Source organism: Colobus angolensis, unplaced genomic scaffold (assembly GCF_000951035.1).
Source record: "Colobus angolensis palliatus isolate OR3802 unplaced genomic scaffold, Cang.pa_1.0 Scaffold250, whole genome shotgun sequence".
In the NCBI taxonomy this organism is placed as follows: Eukaryota; Metazoa; Chordata; class Mammalia; order Primates; family Cercopithecidae; genus Colobus; species Colobus angolensis.
In genome coordinates, this window is record NW_012115711.1 from 75,224 (window position 1) to 82,120 (window position 6,897).

Consider the following 6,897-nt stretch of genomic DNA (forward strand, 5'->3'; position numbering starts at 1 on the left):
TTTTTTTTTTTTTCCAAGACGGAGTCTCCCTCTATTGCTCAAGCTGGACTGCAGTGGTGTGATCTCGGCTCACTGCAACCTCTGCCTCCTGGGTTCAAGAGATTCTCCTTCTTCAGCACCCCCCACCCCCACCCTGAGTAATTGGGACCACAGGCGTCTGCCACCACACCTGGCTAATTTTTGTATTTTTAGTAGAGACAGGGTTTCACCATTGGCCAGGCTGGCCTTGAACTCCTGACCTCAAGTGATTCGCCAGCCTCAGCCTCCCAAAATGCCGAGATTACAGATATAAGCCACCGCACCCAGCTGCTTTTGTCATTATTTTTTCCAGAGATGTTCTATTTTAATGGTCAGTTAACTCCTTTAGTACTGATAACATCCTTGGGTGGTTATTATTATTAATCACTGTTTTATAAGTGAGTAAACTGAGGCACTGTTCATCAGCTGACTTACTCAAACTTACCAGGGCCAGAGGAGAAAAGCTAGTACTTATGCCCAGGTCTGTCTGGCCCCAGAGCTCCTGCCCATATGCCTGGCTGTGCCTTATTCCATAGCGATATCAGTGACAGTGGTAGCCACTGTCATAAAGGCCATAAAGGTAGCCGAAGCTGAGCAAAGACCCCTGAAAGAAATTCGATCCTCACAACATGCTGAAGAAAGACTAGACATCTGAAGTACTCTCAGTCTCAATGAGTCACTCCTCCCTGTGCATGTCCTGGGAGCTGGGAGAATCCATCCTATGGGTTCTGTCTTCAAGAGACATCCCAGCTACCTACAGGATCATGTCCAAAGCTGACCTGAGCAACATCCATCTCTTTCTGCACCGCTGGGCAGGGCGTGCTGACGGCATCTGTTCTAGGGACTTTCTACCCCTGGGCCCAGCTGACCCTTCATGACATCCTTCCTGGCACTCTCCCCTTCGAGTGGCTGCAGCAGCCCACATTCACCCCTGCTTCTATTAACAGACCAGTGAATAAGGAGACCTAGATACAAAGGGGTTAGACAGCTTGCCCAGGATCCCACCAAAGCCTGGATGTACACACTGCGCTTTCTGATGCTAGGTGTCCTGTCCTAAAACAACATTGTATTCTGCCTCTAGTAGCAGGTGCTTTTTAAATGATGCCTTCATGTCGTGTACTTTACACACGATACATCCTCATCATCATAAATGGTAACTGTCATGATAGCAACAGTTGTTAAATTTTTACACTGACAGAACATGGGGAGTTTCCTTCAACCTCTTCATCACAGGTCACACACATACATATCATATGAGAAAGATTGCCAACCCTCTGAACACAGCATTCCAAGCCTAATTCAAGACTTACCTAGGAATCACTTGTGGCTTGCTACTCCATGATAAAGTAATGGGGTCTAAATTTATCTTCCCACTCTAAATAACTAAAAAAGTGGAAGAAGCAGTTTTAGGATATGGTACAACAGGCGGTGCAGGCATTGATACACGAGAGAAGGGGGGAAATGAGGTAAGTACTAAAATTGTTCCCAATTTACCGCCTGGAGAGAGTTTCCAGACATCAGTGCAGGGAAAGAAAACCCAAACAGAGGCCAGCAGTCTCTCAGAGTTGAGGAAACAGGGCTGATTACTCTTGGAGGCCAAGACAGCTAGAATTCATAGAGCAGAGGTCCTGAGAAAGAGAGCTGCATGGAGAGGAGAGAGCTGCAGAGAGAGAGAGAGTTCTGGAAATCTGTCAAGGGTCCTGTTGAGTCTTCAGCTGAATTTTGATCAGCATAAGTGTGTGAAGAAACCACCCAAGCCTGGAAAAACAGTCACCGAAAAGGAGTGGGTGGAACAACCCCAGAACTCACAAAGGGATGGAAATAGTTTATCTCCTCACCTGCCAGAGTGGGAAAAACTTCATAACATGCAGGCTTCTGGGTAGAGTACTCAAAAAGATACTACCTCATGTGTTAAGCCATTCTTGTGTTGCTATAAAGAAATACTCGAGGCTGGGGAAAAGAGGTTTAATTGGCTTACAGTTCTGCAGGCGTTACAGGAAGCATTGTGATGGCATCTGTTTCTGGTGAGGCCTCAGGAAGGCTTTCAATCATGGCAGAAGGCAACGGGGAGCCAGCATGTCATATGGTGAGAGTGGGAGCAAGAAAGAGAGGGACGAGGTGCCACACACTTTTAAATGACCAGATATCTTGGGAACTAGCTGAACAAGAACTCACTTATCACCAAGGGAGTGTTGCTAAACCATTCATGAGGGATCCACCCCCATTATCTAACCACCTCCCATCAGGCTCCACTTCCAACATTGTGAATCACATGTTGACATGAGATTTGGAGGGCACAAACATCCAAACCATACTATTCTGCCCCTGGCCACCCAAATCTCATGTCTTTCTCACACTTAAAAATACAATTATGCCTTTGCAATAATTCCCTAAACTCTTAACTTGTTTCAGCATTAAATCAAGTCTCAAGTCCCATCTGAGACTCAACTCCTTCCACCTATAAACCTGTAAAATCAAGTTATTTACTTCCAAGATACAATGGTGGTATGGGCATTGGGTAAACATTCCCATTCCAAAAGGGAGAAATCAGCCAAAAGAAAAGGGCAACAGGGGCTGGGCACGGTAGTGATGCCTGTAGTCCCAGCTACTCAGGAGGCTGAGGCAGGAGAATCGCTTGAGTCCAGGAGTTTGAGGCTGCAGTGAGCCATGACTGTGCCACTATACTTCAGCCTGGACAACAGAGTAAGATCCTGCCTTAAAAAATGAAATGAAATGAAATGAAATGAAATGAAAGGGGTAGTAGGCCCCAAGCAAGTCTAAAACCCAGCAGGGCAGTCATTAATCCTTAAATCTCCAACATAATCTTTGACTCTATGTCCTGCATCCAGGCACACTGGTGTGAGAGGTGGGCTCCCAAGGCTATGGGCAGCCCTGCCCCTGTAGCTTTGCAGGATACAGCCCCTGTGGCCGCTCTCACAGGTTGAAGTTGAGTGCCTGCAACTTTTCCAGGCTCAGGGTACAAGCTGCCCATGGCTCTGCCATTCTGGGATCTAGATTACAGTTACCCATTCTCACAGCTCCACTAGGCAGTGTCCCAGTGGAGACTCTATGTGGGAGGCCTCTATGTAGGGGGGCTCTAAACCCACATTTCCCCTCTGCACTGACCTAGTAGAGGTTCTCTGTGAGGGCTCTGCCTCAAGCTTTCTTATATATCCTTTAAAATCTAGATAGAAGCTGCCAAGCCTCCTTACTCTCACATTCCACGCACCTACAGACTTAACATTATATAGAACCCACCAAGGCTTATGGCTTGCACCCTTTGAAGCAGCAACACAAGTTGCACTTGGGGCCCTTTGAGACACAGTTGGATCTGGAGCTGGAGCAGCGGGTATGCAGGGAATAGTATCCCAAGGCTGCACAGGGCAGCAGGGCCCTGGGCCTGGCCCCCCAAACCCTTTCCTTCAAGGCCTCTGGGTCTGTGATGGGATTGGCTGCCACAAAGATCTCTGAAATGCCTTCAAGGTCTTTTTCCCACGGCCTTAGATATTAATACTTGGCTCCCCTTTTTTTATGCTGAATCTCTCTAACAAATGGTTACTCCACAGCCCTCTTATAGTCCTCTACTGAGAAAACTTTTTCTTTGTCTGCCACATGACTAGGCTGCAAATTTTCCAAACTTTTACACTCTGCTTCCCTTTTAAATATAAGTTCCAACTTTAACCCATTCCTTTGCTCCCATATCTGATCATATGTTGTTAGAAGCAGCCAGGCTGATTTTTGAATGCTTTACTGCTTAGAAATTTCTTCTGCCAGCACCTGTAGTCCCAGCTACTTGAGAGGCAGGAGAATCACCTGAACCCAGGAGGTGGAGGTTGCAGTGAGCCAAGATCGCATCACTGCACTCCAGCCTGGCGACAGAGCAAGACTCCGTCTAAGAAAAGAAAAAAGAAAAGAAAAGAAAAGAAATTTCTTCTGCCAGATATCCTAAGTCGTCACTCTTAAGTTCAACCCTCCACAGATATAGGACGTGGACACAATGCAGCCAAGCTCTTTGCTAGGGCATAACACAGGTGACTTTACTCTAGTTCCCAATAACAGCATTCATTTCCAACTGAGACCTCTTCAACTTGGCCTTCACTCTCTACATTTCTTTCTTTCTTTTCTTTCTTCCTTTCTTCCTTCCTTTCTTTTTTTTTTTTTTTTTTTGAGACAGGGTCTTGCTATGTTGTCCAGGCTGCTCTTGAACTCCTGACCTCAAGCAGTCCTCCCACCTCAGCCGCCTAAAGTGCTAGGATTATAGGTATGAGCCACTGTGCCTGACCTGTCCATATTTCTGTCAGCATATTGGACATGACTACTTAACAAGTCTTTAAGAAGTTCCAAGCTTTCTTTCATCTTCCTGTCTTCTTCTAAGCCATCCAAACTCTTCCAACCTGTGCCTGTTACCCAGTTCCAGAGCCATTTTCACATCTTCAGGTATGTTTCTAACAATGCCCCACTCTTTGGTACCAATTTACTGTGTTAGGCCATACTTACATTGCTATAAAGAAACATCTGAGGCTGAGTGATTTACACAGAAAAGAGGTTTAACTAGCTTGTGGTTATGCCAACTGTACAGGAAGTATGGTGCTGGCATCTGCTTCTGGTGAGGCCTCAGGAAGCTTACAATCATGGCAGAAGGCAACAGGTAGCCAGCATGTCATATGGTGAGAATGGGAGCAAGAGAGAGGGAGACGATGCCACACACTTTTCGGCAACCAGCTCTTGTGTGAACTAACTGAGCAAGAACTCACTTATCACCAAGGGGATAAACCATTCATGAGGAATCTTCCCCCATGATTCAACCACCTCCCACCAGGCCCCACTTCCAACATTGGGCATCACGTTTCAACATGAGATTTGAAGGGAACAAACATCCAAACCATATCACCTCACTGGTGAGGCAAATTGTCACTAAATACTGCTCTTGTTCCATCTAACAATGCTTGAAAGCAAAGCTCAAAAGGATTAAACTGTTTCCAAGTAGTTTAGCTGCATCTGAGGACAAAGCCCGAAATCATGTAAAGGAATGATTATTATTTAAAAATTTTTTTTTTTGGAGACAGGATCTCATTCTGTCACTCAGGCTGGAGTGCAGTGGCACATGCATAGCTCACTGTAACCTTGAGCTCCTTGGGCTCTGCTTTGGCTCAAGTGGTCTTCCCACCTTAGCCTCCCAAGGAGGCCATTTGGTGGAGGCTAAAGGAGGATCACTTTAGCCCAGAAGTTCAAAGCTGAAGTGAGCTATGGTCATACCATTGCACTCCAGGACTACAGGCATATCCCACCATGCCCAGCTAATTAAAAAAAAAAAAATTTTTAGAGACAGGATCTCACTATATTGTCAAGTCTGGTCTCAAACTCCTAGTCTCAAGCAATCCTCCCACCTCAACCTCCTAAAGCACTGGGATTACAGGTGTGAGCTACCATGCCCAGCCTATTATTATTATTAAATCCAAACCCAACAAGGTAAAAGTCACAATGTCTGGCATTCAATGAAAATTATTAGGCAGGCACACAAGGAGGAAAATACAGCCAATAACAAGGAGAAACATCAATCAATAGAAACAGACACAGAAATAGTACAGGTGATAAAGTTAACTGACAAGGACATTAAAACAACTATTATATTATTACACATTATATTGTTGTACAATACATAGAAGTATTCTGTGTATTGAAGAAGATAAAGGAAACAACATGTTAAGAAGAGACAAAATTATAAAAAAGGACCAAATTGGACTTTTAGGGATGGAAAATACATGTTCTGAAATGGAAAATACACTGGATAAGATTAACAGTAGTTTAGACATAGCAGAAGAAAAGCTTAGGGAACTTGGCGACATAATGAAAAATTTTAAATATTCTAAACGAAATTTACAAAGTGGAACAAAAGCTGATAGAAATTGAATGACGTAACAATGTGATGAACTGTAGGACAACTTCCAGCAGCCTAACATACATATTATTGGAATTGCTGAAGAGAGGTGGACACAAAAAATATTTTGGGAAATAACAGCTGAAATTTTTCCAAGTTTGAGGCAAAGCATAAACTCACATGTCCAAGAAGCTCAATGAATCCCAAGCACAAGAAACAAATAAAAGCACCTGTTGGACATGGTGGCTCATGACTGTAATCCCAGTACTTTGGGAGGCCAAGGTGGGAGGAATGCCTGAGGCCAGGAGTTCAAGACCAGCCTGGGCAACATAGCAAGACCCCATCTCTATAAAAAATAAAAAAATTATCTGGGCATGGTGGAACACACCTGTACTCCTAGCTACTTGGAAGACTGAGGCAGGAGGATCCTTTTAGCCCAGAAGTTCAAAGCTGAAGTGAGCTATGGTCATGCCATTGCACTCCAGCTAGGTGGCAGAGTGAGGTCCTATCTCTAATTTAAAAAGAAAAGCACACCAAGTCACATTAAAATCAAAATGTTTGAAAGCAGTAAAAAAGAGGAAATCTTAAAAGCAGCCAGATTTTTTAAAGCCTCATTAAATAAAGTAGAACAAAGATAAAAATGACAGCACATGTCTCTTCAGAAACAACAGAAACCAGAAAACAGTGGAGCAACATCATTAATGTAGTGAAAGAAAAGAATTGTCAAACTAAAATTGAAAGCGGAGATAAAACAATTTTCAATAACGAAGACAAAATGGTGACTTTTTTAGAGTTATAAAGCTAAAAGAATTTATCAGCAAACCTGCACCATTTAAAAAATGGTTTGAAAGTCTGTCAGCGGCCGGGCGCGGTGGCTCAAGCCTGTAATCCCAGCACTTTGGAAGGCCGAGACGGGCGGATCACGAGGTCAGGAGATCGAGACCATCCTGGCTAACACGATGAAACCACGTCTCTACTAAAAAATACACAAAAACTAGCCG